Source organism: Myotis yumanensis, unplaced genomic scaffold, assembly GCF_028538775.1.
Source record: "Myotis yumanensis isolate MYYU_CA2020_CCGP unplaced genomic scaffold, mMyoYum1.0.hap1 SCAF_3, whole genome shotgun sequence".
NCBI classification, from domain to species: Eukaryota; Metazoa; Chordata; class Mammalia; order Chiroptera; family Vespertilionidae; genus Myotis; species Myotis yumanensis.
In genome coordinates, this window is record NW_027223754.1 from 49,450,329 (window position 1) to 49,469,796 (window position 19,468).

Genomic DNA, 19,468 nt, shown 5'->3' on the forward strand with positions numbered 1-19,468 from the left:
TTGGATAGGCACATGCAAAAGAATGAAACTAGGCCATTATCTTACATCATATAAAAAAAAAATCAACTCAGTTAATTCAAAACTTGAATGTAAGACCTGAAACCATAAATGTGGAAGCAAACAGGTGGAAAGCTCCTTGACATAGGGCTTAAAGATGGCTTTTTGGATTTGACACCAAAAGCAAAGGCAACAAGAGCAAAAAGACGTAAATGGCACTGCAGTAAACTGAAAAGCTTTTGCATAACAAAGGAAACCAACAAAATGAAAAGGCCACATACCATTGGGGGAAAAAAAGACTTGCAAATCATGTATTTGATAAGGGGTTAATATCCAAAATATATTAAAAACTCACAACTCAATAGCAAAAAATCTAAAAATAGGCAAAGTATCTAAAAAGACATTTTTCCAGAAACAACATATAGATGAGCAACAGGTATCAGAAAAGTTGCTCTACCTCACTAATCTTCAGGGAAATGAAAATCAAAACCAAACGCATTATCCCATCTGTTAGGACAGCTATTATTTCAGATGATTTTTAAATTGCATTTATTATTTCTTTTCCAAATATTCTATTTTTCTTAAAATGACATTTTACCACTGACATAAAAATAAGAATATGTTTTAAAAATCATGTAGGATTTTTAGCTTTTGATATGTTAAAAATTTTCACAAGTTATAAGAAAACCTGCCTTATAAAGTGACAAGAGGTTGAGGTAATTATTTTTTCTTCATAGTAAACGTCACATTTTCAGACTGTATGTAACATACTAAATTCATATCTTATCATATTGAGGATGTTAGTTAATTTCATCAACTTTGTGTTTTTCATTTACCTGCTGCTTACATATTTATTTTGATCCTCCCCCAGAAAAATACTTTTTGCATAAATGTTTACTGTTAATTGTTTTAACCAAAATACCAGAAACTCTGAGTCTTTGTGACTATAGTATGTCTATATATAAACAGTGTCATTTGACAAGTTTGGGTAAACAGCATCTCATTTTGCCAGAGAGAAATGGGCAAATGTCTCTGAGGTATAGAATTTTGAAAGATTCACAGTTATTTTATTGAAGTTTAACTGTTCATAGACAATTAAGGAAGATTTTGTGCAGATGTGCTGCTTCTTCATATTTTTTCTTTCTCATAGCTTTTCAAATCAGTCAGAAAATTGTCTCACTGGTTCTGGCAGTAAGTGCTACATGTTACCTAGGAAGAAAATTGCTCAGTGAAGGCTTTTCTTGTTATTTTTTCCCCAAAGCTCAGAATCAAAGTTCATTATAAGATTCTGTCAGTTCAATGGTATGAAAACCTGTGTTACAAACAGAAAAGGGCAGTCTATTAGGGAATATGTTAGGAGGCCCTGAAATGAAGTTTGATGGGAACAAAGCCTCCTAAGAATTAACAATATCCTGACATTACTTTTTAATGCATGCCCTTCACTGTTTCAATGCACAGAGAATGAGTTCTGCAGACAAATTATTTTCTCAAAATCATTAAATTTAAGGTACCTATTCAGGAAAAAGAAAGGGGTGTAACTATGAAATTAACTGATTCATTAAAATGAAAATAATTCTTAAAATATTAAAAATTAGAAGCAGTTGCCTTTCTCTTCCTTTAATTGGCAGAGGTATTACAATGGAGCATCAAGAATTCAGTATTACCTGAATGAAAATCCTTTATCCACAGAGGTATGACAGATTGATTGTAAAATTAACCCTTTCATGTCTTTGCTAAATTGTGACTTTGCAGCTCCTCCAATCAAGGTTCTCGGTGTTAATTTGTATCCTGCTACATGGCCGAATTCATTTATTAAGTCTAGTAGTTTTTTGATGGAGTCTTTGGGGTTTTCTATGTACAATATCATGTCATCAGCGAATACTGACAGTTTTACTTATTCTTTTCCAATTTGGATGCCTTTATTTCTTCTTGTCTTTAATTATGTTGAGGTATGATCCCTCTATTCCCGCTTTACTGAGAGTTTTTATCAATAAAGGGTGTTGGATTTTGTCAAATGCTTTTTCTGCATTGATTGACATGATTATGTGATTTCTGTCTCTCAATTTCTTTATGTGATGTAGAAATTTATGGCTTTTTTATACACCAATAATGAAATCACAGAAAGAGAAACTAAAAAAAAAATCCCATTTACCATTGCACCAAAAATATTAAGATACCTAGGAATAAAATTAACCAAGGAGGTAAAAGATCTGTACTCAGAAAACTACAGGACATAGAAAAAAGAGCTAGAGGAAGTCATTAACAAATGGAAGAATATACCGTGTTCATGGATTGGTAGAGTCAACATCATTAAAATGTCCATACTACCCAAAGCAATTTATAGATTCAATGCAATCCCCATTAAAATACCAATGGCATATTTCACAGACCTAAACAAACTCTCTAGAAATTCGTCTGGAATAAAAAAAAGACCCTAAATAGCCACAGCAATCCTGAGAAAGAACAAAGTTGGAGGGATCACAATACCAGATATCAAGCTATATTACAAAGCCACAATTCTCAAAACTGCCTGGTACTGGCACAAGAACAGACATATAGACCAATGGAACAGAACAGAGAACCTAGAAATAGACCCAAGTCATTATGCTCAATTAATATAGACATATAGACCAATGGAACAGAACAGAGAACCCAGAAATAGACCCAAGTCATTATGCTCAATTAATATTTAACAAAGGAGGCAAGAACATACAATGGAGTCAAGACAGTCTCTTCAATAAATGGTGCTGAGAAAATTGGTCAGATACATGCAAAAAAAAAAATGAAACTAAATCACCAACTTACACCACACACAAAAATAAACTCAAAATGGTTAAAGGACTTAAATGTAAGATGTGAAACCATAAGAATCTTTGAAGACTCCATAGTTAGCAAAATATCAGACGTGTCGTAGCAATATCTTTACCGACACAGCTCCTAGGGCAATGGAGACTAAGGAGAAAATAAACAAATGGGACTACATCAAAATAAAAAGCTTCTGCACACTGCCGAAACCGGTTTGGCTCAGTGGATAGAGCGTCGGCCTGCGGACTGAAAGGTCCCGGGTTCGATTCCGGTCAAGGGCATGTACCTGGGTTGCGGGCACATCCCCAGTGGGAGATGTGCAGGAGGCAGCTGATCAATGTTTCTCACTCATCGATGTTTCTAACTCTCTATCTCTCTCCCTTCCTCTCTGTAAAAAATCAATAAAATATATTAAAAAAAAAAAAAAAAAAAGCTTCTGCACAGCAAAAGAAACCGTCAACAAAACAACAAGAAAACCCACTGCATGGGAGAACATATTTACTACCAATGCTATCTCAGATAAGGGTTTAATCCAGTGGTTCTCAACCTTCTGTCCCTTTAAATATAGTTCCTCATGTTGTGACCCAATCATAAAATTATTTTCGTTGCTACTTCATAACTGTAATGTTGCTACTGCTATGAATTGTAATATAAATATCTGATATGCAGGATGGTCTTAGGAGACCCTGTGACAGGGTCATTCGACCGCCAAAGGGGTCGCGACCCACAGGTTGAGAACCACTGGTAATCCCCAACATTTACCGATAACTCATACAACTTAACAAAAGAAAGATAAACAATCCAATCAAAAAATGGGCAAAGGACCTAAATAGACACTTTTCAAAAGAGGACATTCAGAAGGCCAAGACACATATAAAAACATGCTCAAAGTCACTAATTATCGGAGAGATGCAAATCAAAACAACAAGGAGGTACTGTCTGACACCTGTCAGAATGGCTATCATCAACAAATCAACAAGTGCTTGCGAGGGTGTGGAGAAAAAGGAACCCTGGTGCACTGCTGGTGGGACTGCAGACTGGTGCAGCCACTGTGGAGAACAGTATGGAGTTTCCTCAAAAAACTAAAAATGGAACTCCCATTTGACCCAGCGATCCCACAAGAAACCAGAAACACCTATCAGAAAGGATATATGCACCCTTATGTTCATAGCAGCACAATTTACAATAGCTAAGATTTGGAAACAGCCTAAGTGCCCATCAGCAGATGAGTGGATTAAAAAACTGGTACATCTACACAATGGAATATTATGCTGCTATAAGAAAAAGGAACTTTTACCATTTGCAACAGCATGGATGGAACTGGAGAGCATTATGCTAAACTGGTCAGAGAAAGACAAATACCACATGATCTCACTCATATGTGGGATATAATGAACAGCATAAACTGTTGAACAAAAATAGATCCAGAGACAAGGTAACACTGAACAGACCACCCAATCTCAGAGAAAAGGCAGGGAATGGGGAAGGGAGAGTAAGAGATCAACCAAAGGACTTGTATGCATGCATATTAGCATAACCAATGGACACAGACACTGGGGCGGTGCGGGCTTGTCCTGGGGGGTGGGAGTGGCTGGGAGGGGGTGTCAATGGGGGGGGGGGGGAAAGGAGACATATGTAAAACTTTAAACAATAAAAAAAAATAATAAAAACAATAGCAACAACAACAAAAAGAGGTAGGGTCGCTCTCCCCATTCCTTGAATCTGGATAGTTTTAGGAATTCCTTTGTCCAAGAGAACATGGTGGTGTGTAAGGAAATGAAGATCACTTAGAGAACAAGCAGAAGCTATTTATTCAGAGCTTACTACAGCAAGGGAGTCAGCACCTTCACTTGTGCTCTGGCAAAGGCTAAAAGGCAAGTAGAGTGGGAAAGCCCTATAAGGGGGGCGGGGGGGTAAGTTTTCAAGTATGCCCTGATTAGAGACTGTTGGCGTGGGAAGCTGTAGGCAGGCTAATAGAAGAGGTTCTCCATTTTGTCTGAAGTGGGAAGTGAAGAAAAAACTTAGGGAAGCTATCAGTTATTAATCATGTCTCAGCCACCTGTTTAAGGAGCTGATTGTTTCAGAGTTTATTATTTGGCTTCCTGGGATGGTTGTTAGAGATAGTTTGACTTCCTGGACTGGTTACTGCAGGTTATAGATTAGTTTCCCATACTGGATGCTGCAGATTGTGGGCCAGCATAATATTTCTGTATATAATCTGGCCATTGTCTGGTTGCTATATTCATTCTCAGTGGAAAGACAGTATGGCAGTTTCGAGCCTAGGCCTCAGGGTCTCTGAGCATCACTCTTTGAATCTGCTATTGCCATATGAACAAGCATGAGGTAGCCCACTACTGGTTAAGAAGCCACATGGTGGAAAGCCCAGCTGCCCCAACCAACCAAGGCAACCCCAGACCAGCCAACTGGCCAACTGATTCACAATTATGAGAGTTCCATCCAAAGTTAGGGGATCTGTGTGCCCAACACACAGCAAAATGCAGACACATGAGCAAAGCTGAGATAAGAACTGACACTTTGAGCCTTAGAACCATGAATACTAATAACTGCTTACTGTTTTAAGCCACTGAGCTGTAGGGTATTTATCATCACTGTGAATACAGTATGCATTTACAATATAATTAGAAAAACTCACAAATTAACAACATGATTAAGTCCAAAATCTTTTGAATAACAGCGTTGAGAAAAAAACCTCAAGCTAATAATGCACAGGTGGAATTTAGATTACCAAATTATGTATTTTTTAAATTAAAGATGTTGAATTTATTCACATCTTAATTCTTTTGTATACAAACTATAGAACCACATATCCTTCTATATTCTACTCCTTGTGCACTCTACAGTGAAAGTTTGGTTGCTCTTTGCCTAAGTTACAGCCTCCTGATATAACTATAAAGAGGAAGATAACTAACTCCATTGAATTGTCAGCTACTTGAAAAATGTTCTCAGAAAAGAAGCAATGAGTTGTGTGAGCATTAAATTGTAAATGTCATTGTTATGGGTGCATGCATCATACAATTTGAGTTTTATTTTACTACCTCTTTGTAAGTGATCATAATTGGTTTCTCCAAGTTTCTTATATTCAGGTCATCATGTCAGATTAAGTTTCCCATGGTGGGGAAGGCCCATCAGCAGCGTTGATGAAATAAGTGCCCTCACCTGAAGGCACTGCTGACCTTACTGAGTTTCTTCCTGACTCAGCTTCTCCTTCCCAAGCTTGGATTTGGAGCCTTCCCATTAAATCTGTGGGTAGTCAATTACTGCCAAAAAAATTATATTTTGGCCCAAGTTAGAATCAGTTTCTGATTTTTGGAACAAAGAAACTTAGACAATATAATGAGGCAGTGGGACCTCCTCACTAAGATATCAGTGAAAATCAAACTTTAGCTAGGAAGATAATCTTTGTTTATTCAGGCCAAGTTATACTAATCTCCTCTGATCACAATAATCTTGGTCAATTCCTGGCTATACTCAATACAGTAGAACCTTGGTTCTCGAACTTAATTCATTCGGGAAGGCTGTTCAAGAAGCGATTTGTTCGAAAACCGAATCGTTTCTCTCATTACAAATAATGTACATACATTGAATTAATCCGTTCTAGACTCCAAATGATTCCATTTTAACCTTTCTTATATATAGCACATGTCGAATGCATTTTTAAATATATAAATATACTGTTTAATATATAAATAAACACTTGTTTTCTTAAATTTATCAAACCACCCTCTACTAGCCTTAAACAAATCCCTTTTAGCATTCAGTCCAGGGATGTCTTTCAGGTCAGCATGCAGCATCTTTGCTTGTTCATATATCACTTCCTCTGAGAAATGGCCATCACTGGCTAACTGCTTTTCCTTTACCCAAATCAACAATAGTTTTTCTACTCTTCAATTGCCTGTGATCATTGTTTCTTTCACACCTTTAGCAACATCAGCACTCTTGATGGCCTCCATGTTTTAAAATGGATTTCATCAGCAACAAAAGCACTCTCTCCTTTGTTTGTTGCCTGAGAGACACTTCTTGTCATGCTGAGTTATCAACATGAAAGGGTTGTCAGGTAGAAACCAAAGTGTGGTTTGACAACCAAGACATTTCTTCTATGAACAACTTGGTTGAGAACCAAATTGTTCGAGATGAGAGACATTCCAGAAACAAAGTTTGACTGTATGTACTTTTATTAAGCCTTATTATATTTATTAACTGCCAGGTCTTAGTCTTTTCTTACAGAGTACCTTTCCTTCTGGAATTCGAGCTCATAGGACCACACTAACTTCCTATGTGTCATTATTGTTATTTTGTTGTTCTAAATTCACCAGTCTCTATGGATTATAATGACTCCTCAAAGGATAGGTAGTTTTCATTTCAAATAATAAAAAACACATGCACAAAAAATATATGGGTGTAAATGTGTCTGTGTTTGTGTCCTTACATATTGTGACTTTTATATGTATTAATGTTATGGATTCTCAGAGAGGTTATGAATGCAAATCATGAATCAAATGAAGTATTTGTGGACTAGTAGCTTAGACAGTAGCCGGTTTGGCTCACTGGATAGAGCGTCAGCCTGGGGACTGAAGGGTCCCAGGTTCGATTCCGATCAAGGGCATGTACCTTGGTTGCGGGCACATCCCCGGTAGGGAGTGTGCAGGAGGCAGCTGATGGATGCTTCTCTCTCATCGATGTTTCTAACTCTCTATCCCTCTCCCTTCCTCTCTGTAAAAAATAAATAAAATATATATTTAAAAAAAATTAGCTGAAGAATTTGGGAAAGTCATTTAATTCCTCCAAGTGTCATTTCTTCCATCTATGATTTTAAAGATTGAAATAGAAGATATTTAAGAGCACTTGCAACACTAAGTTCATAATCATAGATAATTTAAAAATAAACTACTGAATATAGAGTATTTGAGAAAATTTTAGGTATTCTACTTATTTCATGAAGTTAATGAATAGTGTGCTTCATATTTAATAATCATCACATTGAATATATAACTTGAACTACAACTACTCATATTACAGTTAAAGGTAAAAATAAACATCTCTTAAAATTATATTTTACATTTTTTAGAGAAGAGGATTTAGAAGAGAAAAATTAAAATAATCAATTTAAGAACAGTCTTCCACATACATTAAATTATTATTATCATTATAGATTGAGATGGTGGCAATATTTATTTTAAAAGAATGAGGTATGACAGAAAGAAATACTGATTTACAAAACCATTTTCCAAGTCTGACTGACATGTAATGCTGAAACACTAAAAATGCTTTTCAAGTGCCCGATTAACATAGATAAAATCTGCAAAGTATCCCATTTGCAGAAGATTACTTAACAGTCAACTTGAACATTCAGGTTAGTGGTGTTAATCTGCTACATGATATGAAAACTGATATCCTAAATTGGGTGAGAGTAATAAAATGACTGAAAATTCTGTCCACACTAATTCACATTAATAAATAAAAAATACATTTCCTTAAACATTAAGGAAATTCAGAAAAATAAACTTCTAATAGTGAATATTTACTGTATATATTCAAATGTAATATTTGATTATATGCTGTCTTATAAATTTCCCTAAAAGTGAAGTGTGTTCATCTCTCCTATTGATTAAATTATACTCTGAGAAGCATCATTTGATGTTAAAATTATGGAAATATCATCACAGTATACATTCTGAATATTTTGAAATCTTCAATCAATCCCTTATAACTTGATTGGTTGACATCAATTGTTCTTTTCTTCTAAGAACAAATACCTGTGCCTTCACTTGATAATATTATGTGTTAATTACAGTAATGAACAGAAGTTACTTAAAAATCTCAAATTGATCTAAAATATTTTCATGTAAATATACATATGCACAGTTATACACAAAGATTACAGAATTTAACAAACTCCTTCTAAATTAAACATACCCTATTGAAAGACAAAATTCAAATTATATAGCAGTTTTCATTTTACTGCCATTCAACCAAATCTGCTGCCTTTGCAATTAGGAAATCCCACTGGAAAAGGGTTATCTTTTTAATTTAATATTTAACTTTCTGAATTAATACCTGGGTACTTATATTTCAAGGGGAATTGTGATTATGCACGTTGCAAACATCGCTTTTTAGTATACCTTTTCTATTGCCTTCATTTGATTGATAACATTCTATATTAGACATGTTATTTTTCTGGGAGCATAACAAATTAGAATACTAAGAAGGATTTTGTAGTCTTTGCATGTCTCTTTTCAATCACTTGACCTCATGGCCATATAATTTTACCAGTTTTTTGAAAGTGTTAAGAATCACACTTTTGCTAGTTTCATTTTCTTCTCTACATATCATTCTCTGGAGGAGTACTACAAAGAATAAATGCTCTCATAGGATTAGCAGTTGAAAGAAAGTGCTAATAGCAATGAGGAATATGTAATGCCTCATACTAATGACATTTAAAAAGAGGCAATATAATCAATGAAATTAGTTTAAAATGGAATTCACTTGTGCTCTAAAGTATTAAAAGGAATGTATTGAGGTAGTGAAGAATTGAACTACTAAAATTTAGAAACCATATTAAAAAGCACTATTAAAACTAATGAATTGATTTAAAACTCCTCCAGAGACTGGTCACTGTACAGTTATTTTAAAAAAAAACTATGTATAGCCCTAACAGGTTTGGCTCAGTGGATGGAGCGTCGGCCTGAGGACTGAAGGGTCCCGGGTTCGATTCCGGTCAAGGGCATGTACCTTGGTTGTGGGCACATCCCCAGTGGGAGGTATGCAGGAAACAGCTGATCGATGTGTCTCTCTCATCGATGTTTCTAACTCTCTATCCCTCTCTCTTCCTTTCTCTAAAAAAAAAAAAAAAAATCAATAAAATATATTTTTAAAAAAACTATGTATAGACAATTACATAATACAAACATATAAGTATTTCTATCTATATATATAAAAGCCTAAGTGACCAGACAACTGGATCCTCAGACAACCAGCTGGTAGCTATGACGTGCGCTGACCACCAGGGGGAAGATGCTCAACGCAGGAGCTGCCCCCTGGTGGTCAGTGTGCTCCCACAGTGGGAGCACTGCTCAACTGATGGATGGGCGCCAGATGCCGGGCTGACAGCTGGTGAATGCAGCTGCGGCGGTGCGAGCCCCTTCTGCAGACACTCCCTGTGAGCACCAGAGCAGCGGCAGCAGCAGGCACAGTAGGGCCAGGATAAGCAGGAGCGGCACGGCACCCCGGGCGGGCTCGGGCTCCTCCCCGGCCACCTGCTGCTTCGCCCACTACTACATCCCCCAGATTGCGAGAGGGTGCAGGCCAGGCCGAGGGACCCCACCAGTGCACAAATCTGTGCACCGGGCCTCTAGTATAATACATAAAAATAACAAACAACTAAATACCAGATTATACATATGTATATAATTTTTTAAATTTTTATTTATTTTATAAAGAGAGAGAGAATAGGAGGGGAATGAGGGAGAGCAGAGGAGGGAGAGAAAGACAGAGACAGACATCCAACCTGTTGTTCCACTTATTCTATGCATTCATTGGTTGATTCTTGAATGTGCCCTGATCAGACATTGGACCCGCAACCTTGGCATATGGGGACAATGCTCCAACCAACTGAGCTACCCAGCCAGGTCTGTATATATTTTAAAGCACATATAAGAAACTCAGTTTATGCAGTTTACGTTAACTGTCAGGTTTACCTGTAAAGGCAACAAATGGTAACACTATGCCCAGAATATTTCAGAGCCAACTGGATAAGTTCCTAAAAGAATTGACTACAATCTCTCTGGTAAATTGCAGACAGTACATGAAAGGTGCCATGAATCTTAATATGAGTGGAGCAGCATTAATGGAATATAAGGTGAGGCCATGGTGTCAAGAATTTGAATATTTAAACAATTTTTGGTAGACAAGTTTAAGATTCTCTCCATAAGTGAAACAGTTCAACTAAAGTGACTTATATTGTAGTCCTTTGAATGCAAATATTTTTTGTCAAACTCAACTGCAGCTTACAACCATACAGAAAGGGATTTATAATCATTAATAACTAAATCAATTTATATCAAAAATAGAAAATTATGAGTTACTAGTGTACAGCAATTAGATCTTACTGACCTTTATACTATAAAGTACCAAAGAACCACAAAATTGTTTATTAAATTAAGTTAAAGTTTAAAAATTTATACTTTACATCTAACTGTTTAAGTTTTTATATAGATGTAAATAGTTATGCACATTTTTAGTAATTAATTCATAACTTAGTTGTAACTATATTAAAAAGAATCTATCCTCCCTACTACATGACTTAAGCAATGTAAAAATAAAAATCGTATACACAGTAACATTGGCTTTTCCTTGATACATACGAAACACACAAAAAAGTGACCACAACAATGAAAAGCTCAATAGGCTACAATACTGGCATAATGGCAAGTATACCAAGAACACCAAATTTCTACAAAGAGATTTGCTAAATATATTTGCAATTTAACGCAATAAACTCAACATTTAAGAAAGATTATTACTGATATCATTCATTTGTGGAATATAATGAACAACATAAACTGATGAACAAAAACAGATCCAGAGACAGAAAAGCATCACTCAGACCATCAAACCTCAGAGGGAGGGTCGGGAAGGGTGGGGGTAAGTGGGAGAGATCAACCAAAGGACTTGTATGCATGCATATGAGCCTAACCAATGGACACAGACACCAGGGAGGTGAGGGCATGAGTGGGTGGGCAATGGGGGGGTGGGGGGTGGTAAGGACATATATGTAATACCTTGATCAATAAAGAAAAAAAAAATTTAAAAAATATTATTACTCAGTTCTATCTACATGACACATAAACTATCTTAAGAACTAAAAATATAGCTTGACTTGGTGCATTTACTGAACAATAATCATCATTTCATGTACTTTGAGAGGTTTTTATTCTCCTTAATTATATACAGGTGATCAATGCCATGGACTAAAATGATAATCTGGCAAACATTCATAAAGAGAGTTTCCAGAGTATAAATTAAAGTCTAAAACAAAGAAAGGGCTATTTTGGCATATCGGTAGTAAGTCTTGATGGTCAACTGACACTATGACTGAAAGAAGTGAGACCCAGATAATTTTATGGAAATTTTTATAACTTTTATAACCATCTTATGTTTCAGACCTGGTTGGCATCACTCCAAAAAATTAATTTTGTGTTTAATGTAAAAAATACTAATCCACAGATATTTATCTTTAAAAAACAGATTAGCCACCAGAAGCATTAACTGTTAGCTTCTGGGATCTCATTAGATGCATTCCACTTTTCTGATTTAATGTAGTTCTGCAAAGAAAGAATATCAAAGGATTTAGAAAAGAAAATTATGTCAAAGATATTATGGTGGGAAAAAACAAAATTATAACCTTTTGCACATAAATTTTTGTATACATAAAACTTAAAGAAATTTGTCAATAAAATAAATAGGAAGTAACAGAATGTATTTGGTAGTAAAATTTACAAAGATGATGTATGAATTAGGTTCACAAAGGTAATAATTCTCTTACCTCTAGGTTATAGAATTTATTAAATGTAAATGTATAATGGTCCTACATTTAAAAGCAACAGAAATGGTGAACATTTTGATAAGAAATATTCAGAATTTATGTTAAAAAACTGATGAAAATACTCTGGAGAAACATACAAGAATAACAAACTACTAGGAAGTTTTCTAATACTCTGGTTAGATGTAAAAAGTAGGAGACTAGACAATGTCTACTAACTACTACTTTCAAAATGTCTCAATATTTCCAGCATATTTACTGTTTGCTATAATACAAAAATAGAAAATGTCTTTATACAAATACCAGAAGGATTTTTTTTTCCTGGTACTTATTTGATAAATAAACACTGAATATTCTTATGAAATATGTATTCCTCTTTCTACACATTGAAGAACATATTAATCTTTCAAAAATAATCCTATATAATAAAAACCTAATATGCAAATCATCCAAACAGTGGGTGGAATGACTGGTTGCTATGATGCACACTGACCACCAGAGGGCAGACGCTCAACACAGGAGCTGCCCCCAGCCTGTAGGCCCCAGGCCAGCCAAGGCGGGTGCCGGCGGGGGGACCCCTCCATTGCCCCTGCCAATTGCCCCTGCCAATTGCCCCGCAGAGGGAGGTGACTGGTGGCAGCGGCAGTGGGGATCGGGGCCGGCTAGCTGGTGGTGCCAGGCCAGCCAAGGCAGGGGCCAGTGGGGGCCCCCTGATCGCCCTGCAGGTCACCCCACAGATTGGCTCTGATCACCGGCCAGGCCTAGGGATACTACCCATGCACGAATTTCATGCATCGGGCCTCTAGTTAGTTATCAATAAATACAAGAGAAAGCATTTAACAAGAATCTTAAATACATACCAGCTGAAGTACCAGTTCTAGGAATTTATAGGAGATAATTAGAGATTAAAAGTTAATTTATTATAAATTATCTAGCATATGTAAATAAATATATGCTCTTTCTTTGTAAGTACTAAATATTTAGTTTTCATTATCTAATATTAAATGAAATAAAGCTAGATATACATGGGCATATATACCTATGTTACTAAGAAGTATGCTTCATCCATTCTCTTCTTCCCATTCAACCACTTCCCATGAACACATACACATACAGATTTTTTTTTTTAATTAAAAGGAAATACTAATATTATTCAAAGGTTACTTGAGTTTGAAGCATGAAAATATTAAGGTATTATTGTTTACTTATAAAATGCTTTAAAATTGCATAAATGATGTATGAATTAGGTTCACAAAGGTAATAATTCTCTTACCTCTAGGTTATAGAACTTATTAAATGTAAACAACTGGAACAAAACAAGTTGATATGGAATTCGTGCTTTCAAACACTACCTCTAAAGACAGGCATACCTTGTATAATTGCACTAATTGTTACGTTTTGTTTTGTTTTTCAAACTGAAGGCAGGACCCCCCGCCCACACCAGCAAAAACATTAGTTTTGCTTTACTGCAGGGGTCTGAAACCGAACCCACAATATCTCTAAGGTGTGCCTGTAGATCACAGGTAGTCATTTATTGCTAAAATATTGAAGGCTGAGTGCAAAATAGTATCCTCAAACCATTCACTAGCTAGCACATTAAAGCAAGTATTTATACTTAAAGAAAAAGGCTACCATATGAGGATTCACTTTAGGAGAGAAAGAATACTTAAGATATTATCTGCAATTTTTAAGATTCACAAGCAAAACATTTTGTTATCACTTACATCCAGGCTAATGGAACATGTCTCTAAATTAGTGGTTCTCAACCTTACCTAAATCTTAGGGGCTTCTAGGGACTAGGTTCTAATATTTTTACATGAAAGGTATGGATTTGATACTTGGCTAGGGTTTTTGAAAGCTACCCTCGTAATTGCAATGTGCCTATCTTCTTCTAAGGAGTAATATAATCAGTTTTCATTTGTGTACAGACATCATGACAATAGCAGTTTTGATTTGGAATGGTTTATCTGTAATTTGTTGCTATATTTTGAATTGTTTCTTTTTAGTATTAAAGCATACTGACACATTCTGCAGTTTGATCTGTGATCTCAGGGATTGAAACTCAGATTACCTCAAGGTTAAAAAAACTGAAACAACAACAAAAACTACACAGAGGTTGGAAGGAAAAGCTGGCAGCTTATCTGGAGATCAACCTCTGTTCTGTCAACTTCTAAGGCCACATAGGATCTATCTCATTACATCTGTTTCTTGCTGAAGTCTATTCTACTGTTCTCTCCCTCCACTACAGACTGGTTTCCCTATTTTCTCAGTTGCTGTTCCCCCATAATGTAATTTATCTATCTATCTATATAAAAAGCCAGCCACCGGAATGCCATAAGGACCAGTCGCTATGATGCCCACTGCGGCCAATGAACTGGCTTGATTGGGGGCAGGGCGGCTGGCCAGCCCCCCCCCCCAGGCCCCCCTCCTCCTTATAAAATGCCCCACCCTCTACCCCAATAGGGGGCGGGATCGGCTGGCCCCTCTCCCTGGCCGGTTGTCACCCCTGACGGGCCCGACCACGCCATCGGCCCCCAGCCCCTCCCCCCAGCCATCTCCACCCCCTATCAACACCTCATTCCAATCAGGGTCAAGGCCATTGGCTACCTCCAGCCCTTCCCCCTGGCTGGCCAGCCAACCTCCCACGGCCCCTCCCCATGGCTGGCCCTGCCCCCAATTGGCCTCCCCACCCCAATCAGGGGCGAGGCCAGCCAGCCAATCACCCGCAGCACCTCCCCCTGGCCCCACCCATGCACACATTCATGCACTGGGCCTCTAGTGTATACATAATTTGATTGGTCAAGCTGATTCTTGTGTTTGGTCAGTCTCATCAGCCTACAAGAAAGCTGCTCTTGGATCAGGTATTCAGCTCCAGTCTACTTAGCTGTGGTTGTGGGGACTAGGCTCTCACCCTCACCTAGCCTTCACGCATAGGAGTAGGGGAAGTTCTCCCAGAAGGCATCATGGCTGGATGAATGAGGGCACACAGCAACGTGATTGACAGTTCTAGCAAACACGAGAGTTGTTCAAGGCACGCTGGGTAGCACTGGATGTCCAGCTGAAAACTTTGGCAATGCTTGCAATAAGTATGAGCAACTCTCTTAACCAGTAAAACTGTAGTTTTACCAGAATATTTTCCATTAAATGATATCCACAAGAATGTTGCTTCTTCTAGGAATATGAATCTAACTAAGCAGTTCTGTATTCTGAGAAGTGTGAGTTTTGTCAAATATCCATGTTATTCAATTATGTGAAAAATAAAGGGTGCAAATCGTTAGTACACACAGATAACTCTCATTTCACCCGAATTTCAGTAGCTTATTTCTGAAAAAGTTCCTCATTCTTAATTCATAAACAATCTCACCTCATTATTACAAGCTGCATTCTCTCTCTATGTCATGCAAAAAAAGTTGCACCTAAGTTCTAACTTGTTAAAAAAAGTTATTTCCTACTTTTTTAGGAGAATCCATTTTACTATAAATATGAATCCACAACCTTCTTCCATTTAAACACCAGCCAGTATGAGTCATAAGATCTTAGAGAAAGATGACACACTAGCAGACTGATGCATCATTTAAGTTTTCTCACCTGTCATTAAAAATCTAAGTTAAAAACAGATTAAATATAGTCTTTTTAACTATTTGGTATAAAATAATAATTCACCCTTATAATAAAATTGTACTATAATTACACAATTTGCCAAATTGTACAGTTGTCTATTTACCAAATATATCTTGACAGTGCAGTAGTTCCAAAATAATCATTCACTTGGTTAAAAAGTTGTTAAAGCTTTAATTACCAATTTACAAGAAATACAGGACACAGAGGAACATATAATAAAGGGACTTGAGATCAGCAAAGTCGAGACTGGGAAACTCAAAGACAACCAATGGGTTTATTCAAAACAAAGAAAAAAAGTAAAAGAGATAAAGATCTATAGACTGAAAGAGACAAGCTGCAAATTTATCAATTGCAATTAATGAACCGTCTTTGTGTCCTTGTTTGAAATATCTGTCTAAATCATTTGAGATGAGGAAATTTTATGATATTAAAGATTAATCCAGATCCATACCTAGCTTGAATATTTTAATTAATGTTGAAGACAATTAACATTTCCCCCATTTCCCTAAAAGTCAAGTTTTAGTATCCAGTAAGGTCTTACCTAAGAACCCTAAAATTCCATTGTGAACTTCAGATAAGTAATCTAGCAGAAGTCTCCTACTGCTATATTTGCTGATGGCATCAAACAGAAGTTCTTTCACTAAGTCTGTTCTATCCAGTTGCTTCAAAAAATGTCTGCTTATGTCCAACACCATCTGGTTTGGATGGTATCCCAAGCAGTCAACTGCTGCAGAGAGCTACTCATCCTCCCTATGGGGAAACTATTTTTAAAATGAAGGAAAAAATAAATATAATCCCAGCACATAATTTTCTATTTTATGTCTGCAACCAGCTAAAATTTTTACACACTCAGATATATATGTAATTCTTTTCTATATATAGTGAGGTTCAACTTAATGTTTTAATGAGCTTTTTCTTTCCCCCCCTAAAATAAAAGATATATAAAGATCTGAATAAAACAGCAGAATTCAAATTCTACTCTAAAATTCAGAATTTAGACTCAGCAATTCTAGTAAACTTGCTCAGGGTAACAGCTAAGACTAAATTCCAGATATGAATCCTAGACCATTATTTTTCCAACACACTGGTGCTTATTTCTAAGCACTGTATGTGATCTATGATCATCAACTCTGGCTAGGAAAGAATAAAGAAAAACAAGTTAGAATTCCAAAATAACTATATATTAAATACTCTTTCTAGTAAATCGCCACCTGGATAGCTTCAGGGAAAAATGCTACATTTCAAAAATAAATGGCTAAATTTTTATATTTAATCTTACTTACATAGCTTTATTTTTTAAATGTCTTTATTGATTTTACATAGGTTTAAAAAGCCAATTATATACTCCACTGTCACAGAATCAGGAATACTATCTCTACAGTGACCCAATTGCGCTATTTTAAACAGGTCACTTCCTTTCTGGGCATCAGCTTTATCAGGTAACTTCTAGCACAAATTCTGATTTGGAATTTCAAGTTTAGATAATTATAAAATATCTTCAGGTTACCTTTTATTCTCAAAATATAAATTCTTATAGAATGTGCTTTCAATTATAGTCACCTTGCCCTGACCGGTTTGGCTCAGTGGATAGAGCGTCGGCCTGCGGACTGAAGGGTCCCAGGTTCGATTCTGGTCGGGGGCATGTACCTTGGTTGTGGGCACATCCTCATTAGGGGGTGTGCAGGGGGCAGCTGATTGATGTTTCTCTCTCATCGATGTTTCTAACTCTCTATCCCTCTCCCCTCCTCTCTGTAGAGAGTCAATAAAATATATATTAAAAAAAACAAAAAAACAATTATAGTCACCTGATAGTTGTGATTCATTAGCAAAGCCCTCATCTATATATAGAAAAGCCTGAGCGAACCAAGGACCAGTTGCTATGACATGCACTGACCACCAGGGGGAAGACACTCAATGCAGGAGCTGACCCCTGGTGGCCAGTGTGCTCCCACAGCAGGAGTGCGGCTCGGCTGACTGACCTGACCCAGTGGCCCACCAGCCAGGTGCCAGCCACTCACTCCCTCAGTAGTCCTGCAGGACCAAACTCTGGAGAACGGGCCAGGCACTGACTGACAGGCATCGCCAGCATGATCTCGACAGCGCCATTGGCCTCCTGGAAGTTGGCCTCCAGCACCGCCGCCACTTCGCCTCCCTAGATGCTCTGCAAGGAAGAAACGATATAAAAGCGGCTGCCAGGTGGCTCCCGGCAACTGGCACGAACATCATTGGAATGGATCCAGATCCCAGGCCTGCAAGGGCATACCATTGCTGCCTGCCCGGAGGGTCTATTGCGTCATGGTCCCCCACCCCTACCCACTTCGAGTGGGTGCCAGATGCAGGGCTCACAGCTGGTTAGTGCCACTGTGGCAGCATGAGCCTCTCCCGATTGGGACTGACTGGGTGTGAGCCTGTGGCAGGCGCAGTGGAGCTAGGATGAACAGGAGCGGCAAGCAGAAGCATCAGGAGGCATTGGACTGTGGGTTCATCCCGATTCCCGCAGGCCACCCTGAGGGACCCCACCTGTGCATGGATTTGTGCAATGGGCCTCTAGTCTTCTATAAAATGCAATATTGCAAGAGACTCCTGACTGGCTTTCCCCAACAGGCTATCCAGAAAGCTGCCAGGATCACCTTTTGAAATGGCACCTTAGTTAAAATCTTTCCTCACACTTGTAGGATCAAGTCCATAACCCTTAATACGTCATGTGAAGCACTATTAATTGCCTTACATAAATTATCTGATCTTCATAGCAACCATTGGAAGTAGTTATCATCTCTATTTGACAGAAAGAAAACAGGTTCACAGACCTTACAAGTTCCAAACTTTATATTTTAAGAGGTGGTACCACGATCTGGTCTCATGGTTCAAATGACTTCAAGGTATTTGTTAGCTATATATGTCTTATGTATACTAGTATGTATATATGCATATATAGGATATCTCCAAAAATGTAGGGTATACACGTATTTTGAATAGTTAGAAAGGCAATATTTATTAAAATACATTTCATTTTCAAAGCTGAGCTATCAGCTGTTAAAGTGTGTATACATTTTTGGGAACAATCTGTATATTTTCAGGAATAAACCAGTATATTAAAGCTTCCTATTATGCAGCATATGAGTTAAGCACTTTTATTTTTTTAAAATATATTTTTATTGATTTTTCACAGAGAGGAAGGGAGAGAGACAGAGAGTCAGAAACATCGATGAGAGAGAAACATCGATCAGCCGCCTCCTGCACATCCCCCACTGGGGATGTGCCCGCAACTCAGGTACATGCCCTTGACCGGAATCGAACCCGGGACCCTTCAGTCCGCAGGCCGACACTCAATCCACTGAGCCAAACCGGTTTCGGCGAGTTAAGCACTTTTAAAACAGTGTAAATTAACTTTGATTTCTGCACAATATGGACTTACGACCTATTACAAATACAGTGTAGGCCCAGTAATGAAGTAAGATTTTAGCCAAATTAAAACAGAAACCTCAT